The sequence below is a fragment of the Camellia sinensis genome, chromosome 4 (assembly GCF_055761805.1).
Source record: "Camellia sinensis isolate YWXY chromosome 4, ASM5576180v1, whole genome shotgun sequence".
Classification (NCBI taxonomy): Eukaryota; Viridiplantae; Streptophyta; class Magnoliopsida; order Ericales; family Theaceae; genus Camellia; species Camellia sinensis.
In genome coordinates, this window is record NC_138964.1 from 152,842,934 (window position 1) to 152,862,195 (window position 19,262).

Below are 19,262 nucleotides of genomic sequence, written 5' to 3' on the forward strand. Positions count from 1 at the left end.
GCTTTGGTAGTGACAGTGAACAAGACTACAGAGGAGATCAAACTGGGTAAGTGAGCTACCACTGACATGAAGATTCAAGATCAAACGCCGGGTCTGGGAAAAGCTGAAGCTACTAATCTTCCTAGCATCCCTTCATTCACAGTACCCCTTTCATCACCTACCATAACCCAACCTTCTACAACCCAGCTCCACCACATCACTACATAAACAAAACCTCAACAACCTCAGAACCAAACATAGAGATCCACCAGATAAACATGGAGGAGGTCGGGAAGAATTTCCCAATGACGCAACACGCACTACTTTAGAACAGAGTGTTACCCAAAAGACAACCTAACAGGGAGGGTGAATTAGGTTTTTATAATTAAAAATTAATAACACCCTAATAAAAATTATGACCAGCACAATAGATAAATATAGTTAATGAAATAAAAATAATTAAAACAAGTATTTTAACAACTATGTCAGTTAATGGTTTTAGCACAGTAAAAATGTTAAATATAGCTACAGCAATTTAAATAAAATAAAGAGATAAGGGAGAGAGAGACAAACAACTTTATAGTGGTTCGGTTTCAACTCGGTCTACGTCCACTGTTCAAGTTTCACTTGAAATTTTCTACTATGCTCTAGCTTCACGGGGGTGCTAGCCTTTTTACAAATGGAGCAATTCTCCACGAATTTTACACAGACTTTCTAAGTCAAGAACACTGAGTGTACTACACCCTTACAAGATTGAAAAGAATGTGTTTTTGCTTTCACAGAAAGCTACAAGAATTATCTCTCAAAGACAGATATATAAAATGAAACTTTGATTTTTCTGTAAATCTCACACAGGAAAGATGAGCTTAAAACTATACGTCTCAGTGTGTAATTTCTAAAAGAGAATGTAAACAAAAATTGAAGAACACTTTTCAAAGAATTTTTCAGAGAATAGATGAGTGATTATAGATCAAAGATTATTTTCTAATTTTTTGTAACTTGTTTACATTAGAGGTTTTGGCATATATAATGAAACTTATCGTCGTTTATAGCTGTTGTACTCCATCATTACTAATTTGAATATTTTCCACTCCATCATTACAAATTTGAATATCTTTTACTTGAACCTTTTGAACCTTTTGGCCTGCTGTTGTGCTAGGCTGTTTGAACCTTTGTTTTGGGCTGTTTGAACTCCTGGTTTAATCAAATATTAAATACATTCTAAAAATATTTAGGATAAAGGTTTAGGTGAGAAATAATGGAACAAAATAAATTTTGATTTTATTAAAACATAAAATCATCAAAATAAATGTTGATTATATTTTTCTCTTTCAAATAAATCATCAAAATAAATGTTGATTCTATTTTTCTTTTTCAAATAAATCATCAAAATAAATTTTGATTCTATTTTTCTTTTTCAAATAGATTATCAAAATAAATTTTAATTTTATTTTTCTTTTACAAATAAAATAAAAACATAATTAAATAATCATCAAAATAAATAAGTCTAAACAATCTCCCCCTTTTTGATGATGGCACACAATGATATTTTAATTTGATTTTGGAGTAAGAAAAGCTCCCCTTTAAGTCATGCTCCCTGAATTCATTTCTAAATACATAAGTTAGCACATGTGTAATAAATAAACTTTAATTAGAGACATGATATGAGACTAAAATATCAAACTATAAATACATAATCATCTGATTAGTTCTCAAATAATACCAGAATTTGAAAATGATACCATAATACATAATAATACCATAATACATAACATACCATAGTACATAACATCATATAATTTTCTCCTCCTGTGACATTATCAAAAGGAAATCATGTGTTAGAAACTAGAGGAGGATGAGAAAAATGATAGTGGATAATAAATGTATGAAGGACTTGAGAGCATTCAACTGATATAAATGTTTCCATATCAATGTAGCAATACATATATATCATTTTAACAAAAATTTAAGTTTCACAGTCATAACAAAACTTTTTAAGTAGAAATTGATATTGTAAGCTCGCCACGAATAAAATTGAAGCGATCCTCGCTTAGGGGTTTTGTGAAAATATCCGCCAATTGCTTGTCGGTGTTTACAAATTCAAATACAATATCTCCTTTTTGAACATGATCTCTTAAAAAATGATATCGAATTTCAATATGTTTTATTCGTGAATGTTGAACCGGATTTTTGCTTAAATTGATGGCACTAGTATTATCACATTTAATAGGAATATAATCATAATGCAAATCAAAGTCCTCCAATTGTTGTTTCATCCAAAGTATTTGGGCACAACAACTTCCGGAAGCTATATATTCAATTTCGACTGTTGATAAAGTAACAAAATTTTACTTTTTGCTAAACCAAGATACCAATGAGTTACCAAGAAAGTGACAAGTGCCACTGGTGCTTTTTCTATCAAGTTTGCATCCGGCAAAGTCGGCATCCGAGTAACTAATTAAATCCAATGCAACACCTCTAGGATAAAGCAGTCCCAAATTTTGAGTGCCAACAAGATATCTAAAAATTCTTTTAACAGCACTGAGATGTGATTCCTTAGGATTTGATTGATATCTAGCACACATGCAAACACTAAACATAATATCGAGTCTACTTGCAGTTAAATAAAGAAGTGAGCCGATCATACCTCGATATTTTGTTTGATTAATGGACTTACCTTTTTCATCCTTGTCTAGCTTAATGGATGTGCTCATAGGTGTTCCAGCTATTTTTTGAGTCATACATATCAAACTTTTTGAGTAGTTCTTTTGTGTACTTAGTTTGGTTGATAAAAATTCATTCCTTACATTGTTTGATTTGAAACCCAAAGAAATAATTTAGCTTTCTCATCATACTCATCTCAAACTCACTTTGCATACACTTAGCAAATTTCTTACACAAGGTTTCATTAGTAGCACCAAATATAATGTCATCCACATATATTTGCACAATAAGTAAATCATTATTTTTAGTTTTAACAAAAAGTGTTGTGTCAATCGTTCCTCTAGAAAAATTATTTTCAATCAAAAATTTACTTAATCATTCATACCATGCACGAGGTGTTTGTTTCAAACCATATAAAGCTTTTGATAGTTTAAAAACATGATTTGGAAAAGCATGATCTTCAAAACCTGAGGGTTGTTTAACATAAACTTCCTCATTTATAAAACCATTAAGAAATGCACTTTTTACATCCATTTGATAAAGTTTGAAATCTCTAAAACATGCAAATGCAAGTCACATGTGAATAACTTCTAATCTAGCAACCGAAGCAAAGGTTTCATCAAAATCAATACCTTCTTCTTGATTGTATCCTTGTGCAACAAGTCTAGCCTTATTTCTTATAATTATACCGGATTCATCAAGCTTGTTTCGAAAGATCCATTTGGTACCGATAATGGTATGATCTTTAGGTTTTGGCACAAGTTCCTACACTTTGTTTCTCTTAAATTGGTTAAGCTCTTCATGCATAGCTATCATCCAATGTTCATTGAATTCGGCTTCTTGAAAGTTTTTAAGCTCAATCTGTGAGAGAAAATCCAAGTTACTACAAATGTTTCTAAGTGAAGAGCGAGTTTCAATACCTTTTGTAGGGTCACCTAGGATTAAATCCTTAAGGTAATTATGAACAAACTTTCATTCTTTTGGCAAATTATCATTGTTTCCTAGACTAGATGTCCTTGAGGGACCAAATGCATCCATATATAATAGTTATAAAGGTCTAGTTGTGGAAATATGAGATTTTGATTTAAATGATGTTTTAGTTTGTCTTCCTTATTGACGAGCACTATAAAGATGATCTTTTTCAAATTTAATTTTTGGAAGTCCATTGACCAAATCATTTCTCAAAAGTTTAGCAATTAAATCCATATGAGCATGACCAAGTCTTCTATGTCATAACCAACTATTTTTATTATTAACATATAAACATTTAACATTACTAGCATAGAGATCATTAAAATGAAAAACATAAACATTATCATGGAGATTACCAACGAATAAAGCTTCATGATCATTTGTGTTTTCAATTGTGCAATGTGATTTATCAAAAATACCTCGATTACCTTTATCACATAATTGACTAATACTAAGTAGGTTATGCTTAAGTCCATCAACAAGTAAAACATTTTCAATAGAAGGGTTAGGAGAAATACTGATGCTACCAGTACCGATGATTTTTTTTTTCTTGTTGTCTCCAAAAGTAACAAATCCTCCATCTTTCGATGATATTTTAGTAAAGAATGATTTATCTCCGGTCATGTGTCTGGAACATCCACTATCAAGGTACCACTTCCCTTCTTTAGCTTTGGACTTAAAACAAACCTACAAAATAACAATCAAGTGTTGATTTTTGGTACCTATAGTTTCTTGGGTCCTTCTTAGTTAGTTTTGTTAGTTCTTTTAACAATCCAAATCTTTTTAATTCCCATGTTTATATTATTTTTGAATGGACAAGAAGATATATGATGGCCTTTCTTTCTACAATGATGACAAGTAATATGAGGGTGAGTCATGAGAGATGCCTTTTCAAAAATTGTATTGAGATTCTTTTGTTTCTTAATAGGGTCATATCCAATGCTTTCTTTATCGAAAACACATCTTTGATTTCTAAGAAGCATGTTGAGATTATTTTTACCTTTTACAACATTTTAAAGTGTTTTTGTTAAATCATCAACATTGTTTTTTAAAACAGTTTTCTCATTAGAGATGGTGTCAAAATCATTTTTCAAAATATTTTTTTCTTTCTTTAATTCTTCTACATTACTAGACAAAGATGCAATAGAATTTTTTAACACATTATTTTTTGCACAAACTTTTCTAAATTCATCTTGTAGTTCATGGAATGCACTTTCAAGTTTTTCATAAAGAGTAGTTACCTCATCTTGAGTAGAGTCTTCATCTTCAAGAGCCATGAGACACAAGTTGGCTACTTCATTTTCAATTTCATCACTTGAGCTTTCATCTTCACTTACTCCCCAAGCTGCTACCATGGCTTTCTTGTTTCTTTTGTAGTCTTTTCCATGGTTTTTCAATTTTGGACAATCCATCTTCATATGTCTAGGATTTTTGCACTCATAGCAATAGGTTCTTTCTTGTTATCTTTGTTGTACTCCTTTTTGAAAGGTCTTCTTCCTCCATAATTGCTTTTCTTGAAGTACTTTTTGAGATTTCTACTAAACATGACATAGCTTTCATCCTCACTGGGGTTTTCATATACTTCTTCATTTGATGAGGCTTTGAATGTAATGTCACTTTTCTTTTTATTTTCAACATCCTCATGTCCTTTCATGGTAACCTCATGAGTTACAAGAGAACCCATAAGCTCATCCAATCCAAGTGTGGAGAGATCTTTGGCTTCTATAATGGCGGTGACCTTTGTTTCCTGATTCTTTGGTAAACACCTAAGAATTTTTCTCACCAACTCACTGTTAGTATAAATTTTGCCAAGAGATTTCAAAGAGTTTACAATTTCAGTAAATCTAGTAAACATCCTTGAAATAGATTCATCAGAGTTCATTTTAAACAATTCATAACTATGAATAAGCATATCAATATGAGATTGTTTCACTTGGTTTGTACATTCATACGTTACCTCTAGTTTGTCCCAAATTTCTTTTGCCGAATCACAACTTGAAATTCTATTATACTCCTTAGAGTCTAATCCACAAACGAGGGTGAGTTTCACTTTAGCATTGGCTTGCAATAATTTATGATCTCTCTCATCATATTCATCTTCAGTTTTAGGTACACTAATATTGTCTACTAATTGGTAGGAATTTTTGGACCTTTGGTGACAATAATCCACATGGCATAATTAGTGGCTTGTAGGTATAGGGTCATTTTATCATTCCAATGACTATAGACAATGGTGGCCTATTTATGGCTTGTCCTTCAGCTAAGGTTGCCATAGATCGAAACTCCTAGATGGTTAAATCTAAAACAAGAGTCTAGGCTCTGATACCAATTGTTATCCAAAAGACAACCTAAGTGGGGGGTGAATTAGATTTTTACAATTAAAAATTAATAATACCCTAATAAAAATTATGACTAGCACAATAGATAAATATAGTTAATGAAATAAAAATAATTAAAATAATTATTCTAACAACTATGTCAGTTAATGATTTTAGCACAGTGAAAATGTGAAATATAACTACAGCAATTTAAATAAAATAAAAAGATAAGAGAGAGAGAGGCAAACAAATTTATAGTGGTTCAGCTTCAAGTCGAACTCGGCCTACGTCCACTCCTTACGCTTCACTTGAGATTTTCCACTATGCTCTAGCTTCACGGGGGTGCTAGCAAGCTCTTTACAAATGGAGCAATCCTCCATGGATTTTACACAGACTTTCTAAGTCAAGAACACTGAGTGTACTACACTCTTACAAGGTTGAAAAGAAGGCGTTTTTGGTTTCACAAAAAGCTACAAGAATTATCTCTCAAAGATAGATATATAAAATGAAACTTTGATTTTTCTATAAATCTCACACATGAAAGATGGGCTTAAAGCTATACGTCTTAGTGTATAATTTCTGAAAGAGGATGTAAACAAAAATTGAAGAGCACTTCTCAGAAAATTTTTCAAAGAATAGATGTGAGTGATTATAGATCAAAAAATATTTTCTGATTTTTTGTAACTTGTTTACATTAGAAGCTTTGGTGTGTATAATGAAACTTATAGCCTTTGTATTCATTTGAATTTATAGCCGTTTATAGCCGTTGTACTCCATCATTACTGGCGCCATCTGTGGGAACTTGACAGACAAAACCTTGTCTTCCAAGCTCATCTGATCGCCGTCCATGGCGAACAATGATGAGATTCCATTGTCTGCCATCGACGGAATTACCCCGGAGTCAGGCAGACGGAGAGAAGGGCATCCCACCATCGTTCCTCCGATGGCGAACCTGGAGACTTCTCTAGGAGGACATTCAAGAGATGCGGAGGATAAGCGCGGAAGAAGTTATGGTCATTCACTGAGTCCAGGCGGTCATTGGCGGCGGAGAGAATCACATGCCAGATGTCTGGAACACAAGTTAAGGGACCAGGACGCCGTCATCCGGTGAATGGCGGCGGAGATGGAGGAGCTGAAACGGCATGTTAAAGGAAAGGATGTAGCTGGAGTGGAAGACCATAATGAGCGCACCCAACCCCGTCGTTCAGGCAGTCAGAGTCAGCGACACACTGCGTCTATTTCCATCACCAGAAGTTACAAGGTTGGAGATTCCAATCTGCACGAAGAGAAGTCCAGCGCGCAAGACAGCACCTATCGACCCTCACGTCTGGCGACGACGTCGAGGTATTCTTATTCTGCTCGTTCAGAGGATTTGCGGGCAGTCTTAAAGGAACGAGCTCGCCGGCGGGAGGCTCAGAGGGTGCCGGCGTTCTAGCAGCTATCCTATGGGGTTCACGCCAGCGAGGAGGTCGGAATGCCTCCATCCCGCCAAGCAGCGCCACTCCTTCTAGATACAGACTTGGCAAGGCTGAGCGCCACCCCTTTCTCCTTGGAGATAGAAACGACACCGCTTCCGGTAGGCTTCCACCAGCCTAAATTCACACTCTACGACAGGAAAATCGATCCCTACATGCATGTGAGTCACTTCCGACAGGTCATGGCCGGGCATAGGCAGAATGACGCACTTATGTGCCTCATCTTCCCGTTAAGTTTAGACGAGCTGGGCTTGAAATGGTTCGAGAGGTTGCCGGAGGGGAGCATAGAAAGGTGGCATCAGTTGGCCGAGGCCTTTGTGACGCACTTCAAAACCAACACGAAAACACCAAAAGAAGTTGACCACTTACTGAGTGTCAAAATGGAATTGAGCGACACATTAAAGGCATACAACTCCAGATATTGGGAGACCTTCAACGAGATTTTGGATTGCCCGGTCAACCTTGCAATCACACAATACAAGCGAGGTCTCCCGGTTGGACATAGACTGCGGGACTCGCTTACCATGCACCAGCCAACATCCATGGGCCAACTAATGCAACGCATCAATGAGCACATCCGTGTGGAGGATGATGCGTCGGCATCTAGCGCGAAAACAACTCCGGTAGTAGCGGACAAGAGGTCAGCTGGCAAAGTGCACGCAGTCGAACAGGAGTCCGGCCGATCCAGCGACCGCGCTGAGGAATCGGACCGTGGCACTAATCGCAAAAACCGAGGTAGGAGACGTCGGAATGACTAGGATGACTACCCCCGGGATGACGTAGCCGATGCAAACAGAAGGTTGAAAACAAGGACAGGCATCACCACGGTCTTTAAGATTCCAATCTATCGCATATTTAGTGAAATCCGTGACGAGGAGTATGTCCGGTTTCCTGCTAAGATAGGCGACGGACAGAAGGGCTTCAATCCGAGGTATCGTTGCACGTTTCACCGAGAGCGAGGCCACCGGACAGAGGGCTGTTTGCCTTTGAGGCAACACTTGGAAGAGCTAGTCGTAGCCGGACACCTGGACCTTTACATTGATGGGGGCGTGATGGCCAATCAAGCTCCGGTTGACCCGTGGGGATCGGATGACCGAGATGCGCCTCCACAAGGGGTTGTTAATGTCATCCACGGCATAGTGGAACTGGCACGTGTATGCGAGCTTCGAGGTATGATCAAGAAGGCAAAACACATGAGTGAAGTTTTGTCGGTTCAGCCTGCGATCAAGAGAGGGAAGACCGAAGAGAAAGATGTGATCAAATTCTCCTCAAGAGATCTGGAGCGCATTTAGACGCCGTACAACGATGCCCTAGTGGTTACACTCCACGTCAAAGAATTTGATGTCAAACGAATCTTGATCGATCAGGGAAGCTCGGTCGAGATCATGTACTACGACGCTTTCAAACAGCTCAAGCTCTGGGATACAGATTTGGCCCCGGCAACTTCGCCACTGGTTGGTTTCAACTCACAACCGGAGTGGCCTTTGGGAAAGATTATCCTGCCGGTCAAAGCGGGATCCGTGGTCAAACAAGTGGAGTTCTGGGTGTTACAGGTGCCATCTACCTATGCAAGCCGTAGCGTCGACCTATCATCAGGTGATGAGATTCCCCTTGGTTATGGGGGCAATCGAGGAGATTTGGGGCGATCAAGTCATGTCGAAGCAATGCTTCATGGCGGTCAACGGGAGCCGAGCTGCCAAAGGCTTCGTTCAAATGATTGAGGGACCAGAAGACCGGTGAGTCCTTGACGATGTGGGCACCAAGGCCGAGGACAAAGCTGTCAAGGAATTGGTGGAAGTGCGCATTGATATAGAGCATCCGGACAAGTTTTTCTTGCTCGACTCAAGCCTTACAGCCCAAGAAAGGACTGACATGGTTGAATTTTTGATGGCCAACATCGAAGTCTTTGCATGGTCACCTTACGACATGCCCGGTCTCGATCCGAGTTTTATATGCCATCACCTCAATGTCTTCCCTGGAGCAAAGCCGGTCATTCAACGCACAAGGAGATCAGCGCTGCATCACGCCGAGGTAGTTGCGGAGAAAGTGAAGAATTTGCTTGAGGCGCAAGCAATTCAGGAAGTGCACTACCCTCGGTGGATTTCAAACACGGTCGTGGTATCCAAGAAGAATGGGAAGTGGCGAGTTTGCGTTGACTACAAGACCGTCAACTGAGCTTGTCCGAATGACAGCTTCCCTCTACCTAGAATAGACCAGCTTGTGGACTTAACGGTTGGACATAACAGGCTCAGTTTCTTGGACGCTACCGCGGCTACCATCAGATTGCCATGCATGGGCCCGACCGAGAGATCACCTCGTTTACTACACCAAGGGGACTCTTCTGCTACCGAGTCATGCCTTTTGGTTTGAAGAACACCGGGACAACTTTTCAAAGGATGGTGACCAAGATGTTCGCTCCTCTGCTAGGCCGGACAATGGAGGCTTATATTGATGATATGGTGGTTAAGAGCCGGCATCAAGCAGACCATTTGTCCGATTTGGCCGAAATGTTCGCCATTCTCAAAAAGCACAAGCTACGCCTGAATGCGTCTAAGTGTGCCTTCGGCGTAGGATCCGAAAATTTTTTGGGTTTCCTAGTCACGAACCGAGGTATCGAAGCAGACCCTACACAAATCTGTGTCGTGCAAGAGTTAAAACAGCCTAACTCAGCTAAGGATGTACAACATCTGGCCGGAATGGCCGCCGCGCTTAACTGATTTATAAGTCGGTCATCAGATTGCTGCCGACCTTTTTTTCAAGCCTTGAAATCAAAGTTCTCATGGGATGAAGAGTGTGACCGGGCTTTGGCCGAGCTCAAGGAGTATTTGTCTTCAGCGCCGTTGTTGGTCACACCGGAGCCCGGAGAAGAACTTTACCTTTATCTGGCCGTATCGCAGCATGCAGTCAATGCAGTGCTTGTCCGGTCGGAAGGAATCAAACATCTACCAATCTTCTACGTCAGCAAAACCTTGCTACCGGCAGAGTCGAGGTACTTGTCGCTGGAAAAACTTGCGTTAGCTTTGATGATGGCTTCAAGGAAGTTGGCACACTATTTCCATGCCCATACCATCATCGTCTTGACAGAGTCCCCTCTCAAAGCTTTGTTCGAACGGACAGACTTCTCCGGTCGGATTCTTAAGTGGGCGGTCGAATTGGGACAGTTTGATGTGAAGTTCCAGCCGCGCACAGCCATAAAAGCCCAGACTCTGGCCGACTTCGTTGCTGAATTCTCGCCTGGAACTCATCCGGTATGCCCGGTTGATATTGCCGTGGCAGATGACGAGGTGAATGCAAGCTCGACCGAAATACCATAGCTTGGCAGCATTGGCGACGCGGAACTTGCGTGCCCCACCGAAGCCCCTTCAGTTAATATGATACTACAGCCCGGTGATGCAATGACGGAGTTGGCTATCACTGACCAACCTGCTTTGTCCGACACCACATCACCGAGGAGGGAAGAAATAAAACCGCTCAGCACAGAGCCTGCGGCCGGCATAATATCATAACCTGGTGATTCGCCTACGGACTTAGGCATTATGGATCAACTTGCTGAGTCCGGCGCCGAATCACCAAGGGGGGCTGAAGTGGAACCGCTCAGCACGGGACCGGAAGCCGAACAGCCGAGCAACCGTGATCCCATCAACCTTTAAGCTTCTCAGGACCCATCAAAGTGTTAGAAGCTCTTTGTCGGCGAAATGTGGAAACTTTTTGTTGATGGAGCCTCGAACCGTCACGGTGCTGGGCTGGGTATAGTTCTGATTTCGCTAGACGAACTAACTATTGAACATTCTATCACCCTTGGCTTCCCAGCATCCAACAATGAGGCCGAGTACAAGGCGCTATTAGCCGGTCTCAAGAGCGTGCCTCGGATGCAAGCATCCAAGCTAATGGTTTACAGTGATTCCCAGCTTGTGGTTAACCAAGTTTCTGGGGTTTACGAGGCAAATGATGACAGAATGATGAAGTACCAAGCTCTGGTCAGAGACCACATCAAGCGATTTCAGGCGATCAGGGTCAAGCAGATTGGCCGAGAGAAAAACTGCCGAGCAGATAAGTTGGCCGGCCTTGCTTCTATGGTCGACAGCACATCTCCCAACCCTCTTTTGATGGAATTCCTTTCGCGGCCCAGCATTGAGGAAACTGGGCAGACAGAAGTACTCTGCGCCGAGCTAGGTCCTTCTTGGATGGACCCTATAATCCTCTTTCTCAGAGAACGGACCCTTCCAGCCGACAAGAAGGAAGCGCATAAAGTGCAGGTGAAGTCTGAGCGGTTTTGGCTCTCTCCATCAGACGCTTTACACAGGAAGTCTTTCACCGGCCCCTACTTGAAGTGCGTGCACCCTAGCAGCATGGAAGCCTTCCTTTGCAAAATTCACGAAGCATCTGTGGCAGTCATATAGGAGGCAGGTCCCTGCCCTACCGAGCTATTTCGCAAGGCTACTGGTGACTGTGCATGCAAGCCGACGCCCAGAAATATGTTCGCAAGCGTGAGAAATGCCAGAAGTTTGCCCACTAGATCCACCAGCCGGCCAGAGAACTTCTTCCCCTCACTAGCCCTTGGCCCTTTGCGATGTGGGGGCTAGATATAGTGGGGCCGCTCTCAACAGCACCAGGCAACCGGAAGTTCTTCATCGCGGCCACAGACTACTTCACCAAATGGGTTGAAGCGGAGCCTTTGGCAACAATCAAGGAGAAAGACATGAAGCGGTTTGTCTGGCAGAATGTGGTCACGTGGTTTGGCGTCCCCAAAATTCTGATCTCTGATAACGGCACCCAATTTGACGGCCGCCTATTTAGGGTGTTCTGTAAAGATTTGAAGATCGAATTCCACAACTCTACTCCGGCTTACCTGCAGTCCAACGGTCAAGCCGAGGCTTCGAACAAGACCATTCTTGATGGACTGAAGAAGAGGCTCGAGAAAGCTAAAGGAAAGTGGGCTGAAGAACTCCCCAGTGTCCTTTGGGCATACCGAACAACCCCGCGACGATCTACCGGGGAAACTCCTTTTGCTTTAACATATGGCATGGAGGCGGTCATCCCTTTGGAAGTTGGTATGCCCACCCTCAGAAGTGAAAATTTTGAGCCCGAGCTGAACGCCGGAGCCATTGCCTTGGAATTGGACCTAGTGGAAGAACGCCGGGAAAAGGCTCTTATCCATGTGGCCACCTACCAACAAGAGCTTTCAAGGAAATACAACAAAACCGTGCCCCACAGACCGTTCAAAGTGGGTGATTAGGTCTTGCGGAAGGTCATAGGCAATACCCTGGTGCCAGGCGAAGGTAAACTAGGGGCAAATTGGAAAGGACCCTACAAGATAACCGGTCTGGCGGGCAAAGGGACATATCACTTGGAGGACTTGGATTGTAGAGGAATACCCCGGCCATGGAATGCAGCCAACCTCAAGTTGTATTATTTCTAGCTTTTGCTCTCTTTTTTGTGCAAAGGAATTTTTTGCCTTACACTTCATGTAATATTCATTTTTGTCAATATATAGAAGTGACTCATCTTTGCCTTAGCATTTTTTGTTGCTTTGAGTTTTGCGTATTCTCAACCGAGATGATTTACTCCGGTTAAAGGAGTTGATGTTTTGTTCAACTTAGGTGCTCTCAACCGAGATGTTTACTCCGGTTGAAAGAGTTGATGTTTTGTTAAACTAAGGTACTCTCAACCGAGATGTTTACTCCGGTTGAAAGAGTTGATGTTTTGCTCAACTTAGGCACTCTCAACTGAGATGTTTATTCTGGTTGAAAAGTTGATGTTTTGCTCAACTTAGGTATTCTCAACCGAGATGTTTATTCCGGTTGAAAGACTTGATGTTTTACTCAACTTTGGGTGTACTACCGAGATGATTTATTCCGGTTATATGAGTTAATTAATGAAATTTGTCTTGCCGAGATATTTTGTCCAGTTGAAGTTACTCAGCTCTAGGACCGTGCAAACACTTGGTGAAACTAGATCTTTTTCATTAATGAAAATAGAAGTACAAAAGGAGGGACAGAGAGCCCGGTTACATGTGCAAAGCAAAAAACAAAGAAAAAAGAAAGCTAAGCTAAGGGGGAAAGGTTGGTGAATGCATCCTTGGTTGCCTCCAAGTTGACCGTTGGAGATTGGTCTTGGGCACTGGGCTCACTTCGGCTGGGCTGCTTTTGCTCTTGGTGGTCCTCTCCCTCAGTATCTGCCTCGGCCTCTTCTTCAAGACCTTCCTCGGCCTCAGCCTGCAACGCGCTGAAGACGTCGTTGGCATATGGAACGAGATAGGTCGGTAGGAAGGCAGGCGGCGGAGTGGCAAACACGTCACCTTGACCGAGATGTTCGCAGGCAGACTTCCAGCCCGCTTTGAAATAAATGTCTTGAGTTGCGAAGACCTGCTTCTTGTAGCTGTCCTCGGCTTCCTTGAAGCCAGCGTTGTTGGCATCTTCGCACTCCTTCTCCCTTGACTTCTTGAGTGCATCCAGCTCGGCCTGGAGTTCATCCCTCTTTTTCTCGACTTCGTCAAGCTGGCCGAGCAACCTGTTGTTGTCAACATTGTGTAGCACGTCCGTGAGGGGCCCTCGCTACAGTTCAGACTCGATTTGTGTCACGGTTCTTTAATCTGAACCAAAGAGTCCAAATTTGGCAAATCGTTTTGAGAAACAGATTTTTGAAAAGAAGTGTCAGACATGGACTGCTTTGCCAGATACAGAGTCGCCACCTAAATATTTTATTTTGGAGAAATTTAGGAAACCCTGACTCGGTGCCAAAGGCCACGTGTCCGTCATCACCAAAGTTATCTTGGCTCGGGAGCTCGGGTACGACCGGGGAAGGTCAGCTATGAGCACCCCCTTTCGCCCGGTCCAAAGACCGGCCTCTACTAACCAAGATATCCGATTTTGAAAACGTTATGTGTTCTTATTCCGGTTATTAGCCTAGAATTACTATGTTATGCGCACAGCAAACAAGTATAGACTAGATTGCCTAATTTGGAAACAAGCATTGCATATCCATTTGTTTTGAAAAGCGCTTTGGAATTTGCTACTCGCAAGTAGGCTAAAACACGGATTTCAACGAGTTTTTCCAACTCAAACAATCCAACCTTCACCCACAGGCATTCAAACAGTTTATCTCACATAAGCACTTAGCCACATGGTAAGCATACTATCATGGCAACATTCACACGCATGCAATATGCTAAAGCGAAAATACTTACATCGTACTCCGTGCCAAAACAATAAACTAGTTAGCAAACATGCATGTCCTAGTTCATGTTAAAATGACTAATGCAACACAAGCGAAATGTGATTAGGATAGGCTCGGCTAATCTACGATGACATGTGAAACGCTACGACTAACACGTATTCAATTTGGAATTTGAAATTCAGATGCAGTTAGAATGATGCGCCGAGCCCGGTGCATGTAAGACAAATGAATGAATGCACGCATACATTGCATGAGGTATGCTAATTTAAACATGCCCTAATACTAACCATCAAAGCAGGTAAATAAAAGGGAAGAAAGAAATGGGGATTGGAAGACATACACCCACTCACGCACACTTATTACATAATTGCCCTCACTCGGAGGGTACAAATAAATGTTACAGTCCGGATAACAAATACATTAATTATTACAGAATTTTTAATTAATTAATAGAAAGAACACAAAAAAAGGAGAAAGGTGGCCACAGCCTCCGCCTCAGGATGCGCGAATGATGCATGCTCGAAACCTGGCTCGCCTGGAAAGCCCGCACCATACCAAGGCTGTCTCTGTTCACACTGCCTTACTTCTCTGAAAAATTCCAAAGTGCTGGGACAGGTTTGTTGAATACTGCAGAGTACCACCGGCTGGGGGAAATTCCCACCGGCAGTGCATAATTTCCATCGGCTGCTTCTGGATTTATCGGCCATTCACCAATGGTCGGTCGGCACTTAATTCTGCCGGTCGGCAGAAACTTCCTGCAGGAGACAGCTTTGACAGCAACAGAGAACAGACAGTATATGGCATGGGATTTCAGGCACATGTGAGCATGGCCATGTTTCCCATCATGTGTTGAACTCAGAGGAGCATGGCCCTCGATCCTCGAGCCATCAATTGTGCATGATAGCCCAAGAGATCAAGCTTGCCATTTGATAAAAAAAAATGCATGCAACACACAAATGAGGACCAAGGCCTTATCATGTCGAAGTCAAAGGCCCCGGTGACCGAGAGTTAAGGCACGTTACATCACTTATAGTATGAACGCCCCTTAACCCTCACACTTGGTTTGACACCCCAAACCAAGTAATGCAATGCATGTTATGCAAACATGGCTCAAAATGCAACATGATATCAAGATGCAAGGCATGCCAAATGTCACGCAAGTACTATGGCAAGTATGCAATGCTAGGCATGCAAGATACAAATGCAACGCAAACATGGACAATTTAAGCAATAGGGTCATCATGCTACAACACCTAATGAAGCAACCATGCAACAAACATGAGACAAGCATGCAATGGTGGCTTAAAAAGGTAAAGGGGCAGACCTTAATCCACCTCAAAACAGTGGCCAAAAGTGTCCAAAAAGGTAGACAGACACTCATGCCAACAAGCAAGCCAATGGTCCTAAGGTTAAGGCACAAAAGGGGCACTTCACTCCCACCAACGGGACCACTCATGGCATGAATTGGACAAGCCAAAACAGAAATTTAACATGCAAAAATGGACTCCAAAACCTACTAATATGGCACCTAAAGTTGCTCATAAGAGATGTATGCACCAAAGCTCATATCTAGGCATAAAAGGGCACATCCTCAAGGCATGAAAGAGGTCACACATGCACACATATAAACATGATTTATGGACTAAAATATGATCCTAAATGATGCCAAATCATGAGGATGGCCATAGCTACGCATGCTAGAGGTCAATATGCTCAAAGCTTACAAGCCAAAACACAAAAAGGTGACACCAAACAAGGCAAGCATGACTGAAATGAATGGCCAACAGACCTTAAACATGGTAAAATAATGCCGACACCTTCATGGAACTAAGCCAACACATGCAAGAATCATGGCCTAAACACAAGGTGCATTTCTAGGCCAAATAGAGGAATGTAAAGCAAGTATGTTAAGCATGCAAAAGGGCACAAATCCAGCCAAAAACAGAGATTACATATGACCTAAAAACACCCAAAAACCTCTGAAAAAGGGCCAAAACCAAGCAAGCATACATGTTACTCTTTTAAGCCAAAATGCAAGGAAACAAGACAATGAAGGGGGAGGGGTGTCCCTCCCCTATGCAAGACTTCAAACCACCTTCCTCACCACTGAAAATCCACTGGTTTTCAATGGTGAGAAGACCAAAACACTTAAGCAAACAAGGCCCAACCAAGGAGACAACAAAAAGGCCAAATAAGGCCTAAAAGGGTGAGTTTGAACTCAAACCACAAAGGACCCTTAATGAAAGTTCTTAAGCATGAAAATATAAGCCTTTTTTATGTTATGCACAAAAGCTAAATCAGCAAGTAAGATAGGTAAAAGACTAGTGCAAGTTTGGGGAAACTAAAGCAAAGTGCTCACCCTTGAAGCACACCTCAAGAACAGCCAATGCAACCCTCTTCTTTTGATCAAAAATAGCCTCAAAACTCAAGAATCAACCCTCAAAGTCCCTCAATCTCGGAGCAAGGTGTAATAGTGTGTGTATTAGTGCAAAAGTAAGGTAAAATCACACTTTTAGGCCAAGAAACACACACAAGGGAGGAGAGAGATGGAAATATGGAGAGAGGATGTATCTATATGTATAAGCTCTGGTTTTTCCTTCAAAGTCTCTAACCTAGAACAAGGAGAAGACCTCTCCTCTTATAGAAGTCCCTCTTGCAAAGCTTACACAACAAGCTTGCTTAGAGGGAAATCCCTCCATACACGTGTATGGAGGGAAGCAGAGTTGGTGCCAGCTATCACAGCTGGCACAAAATATCTACATAAAGTAGATGAACAGTAGTCGGCTGCCCAAAAATGTCATTTTGACAAAAATGAGTGCCGACCGGCAACAAAAAGTGCCGACCGGCAGAAAATATTGCCGATGGCAGTAAAAACCAGCCGGTGGCCTGTGGCTGCGGCCGGTGGTAGTGGGGATGCCTCACAAGGCATTCCCTGCCCTTCCAAGGCAAAACACAAGTGTTTGGTGCAAAACCAGACACTAAACAGCCGAGTTCGGAGATCCTGAGGCAAGGCGCGCGAGCCGAGACCTCCGGGAACTCCAAACGAACACAAACAAGGGGTAATCACCAAGTGTTCCAATGGTGACGTCCAAGTCTTGAGGACGGTCAAAAATGGGGTGTCTACACATTGGCGATTTGAAGTGAGGACTTTGCTCGGCCAATCTCGGTTTGAAGGCTTTGGACTTGGCTAGCGGTGTCATTCGCCTTTTGCCGCAGTCGATGGATGCGCTCCATGACCAAGTGTTGCTTTTGGATGGCCTGCAAGAAGAAAATTTGATCAGAAAAGAAACCGTGCAAACACTTGTAAAAATTTCAGTAGAAGATTGAGATTCTTACCCTAGTCAAGGACTTCACGGCGGATTTCACCAACCGGGTGTCAGGGACGTGGTCGCTGCCAACTACGTCGCTCGGCAGTAGAAGGGCTTTTGAAAGGTCGAAGGCGAGCAAGTGCTCCTTATCGCCCTTGACGGAAGCGTTAGCCGGGATGTCTTTACCCCGGTGTTTTAGCTGCGGTTGCCATGATGGTGTGGGGTCGGCGGTGACGGCGGCTTGCTCGGTGGTTAGCTCGGCAACCAGCTCGGCAGATGGGTCTGCGCGAGGTCTTTTGCCAGCCCGGTGAGTCTCTTGTCTGGCCTGCCCGGTGGCTGGAGATGCCAAGGCAACCACGGGGCTGCTGGATTGACCGGCAGCTGGCGGGTGGGTAATGATGCTCGATATCTCGGTTGAAGTGGCTGTGAGGAGGTTCTTGATGCGGCTTCGTTTGGCCATCTCTTGTTTTTCGGTCAACCGAATTAGTGGCACGTCCGGTAGAGTTGGGTCTAGAGGAGGTGATGGAGCACGGAGAAAGTCTGTCACTTTGCTCCGGCGTGGAGCTAAATATCTGTAAGTTGGAGTGTAGCCGAGCAGCTCATTACAATCCCGGTGGCTGTAGCGGAGCATGGTCCGGATGGCTTCTACGTTGGGATATTGGTAGTTGGCTTGCAAGGTTTGAATTGCTGCAAAGGAAACAGGAAAAATGGTTAAGTACAGAATATTGGAAAAAGGCAACTGACCGAGCAAATTAGCGCGGCTTACTTGTGGAACTGAAGTTCTTGCTAATTGACCAGCCTGGTACGTCGGTTGTTTCATAGTTGCCAGACACCCAGAAAAAGTCATCGTCTGGTAAGTCTTTATCTGGGGTGCTGGTCACTAGTTTTTCTTTGCCCGGTCGGATTTTTAAATAATAAGCGAGGCCATCGCCAGTGTGTCCAAGTGTGTATTGCCTCAGTATCTCGGCTAAACCTAAGTTGGTGCCTAGCCGGTTATTTAGCTCGTGGACGCCGTTGATAATTCGGTAAGTGTTTGTTGATACTTGTGTGGGTGCAAGCCTAGTCCGGTGCAAAAATTCGGTCATCAATGGGTTGACTGGGAAGCGGAGGCCTCCTTTGATGATAGACAGCACGGTGAAGGGGCACTGTTCTAATCTGCCCCAAGGCATTGTTTCAATTTTTGCAAGCTCAAGGTGGACGTCGGCCGGGATACCGTACTCCTCCCTGAACGCGGCCAGCGCAGCTGGAGTATCGACGAGGAAGTGAAATTTCCCCATGTGAAACCGGCTAATTTGGCTGGGCTGAGGAGGTTTGGCACTGTCTGGTGATTGATGGCTGCTCGGTCTTTGAGAGCCTCGGTAATGGTCAGT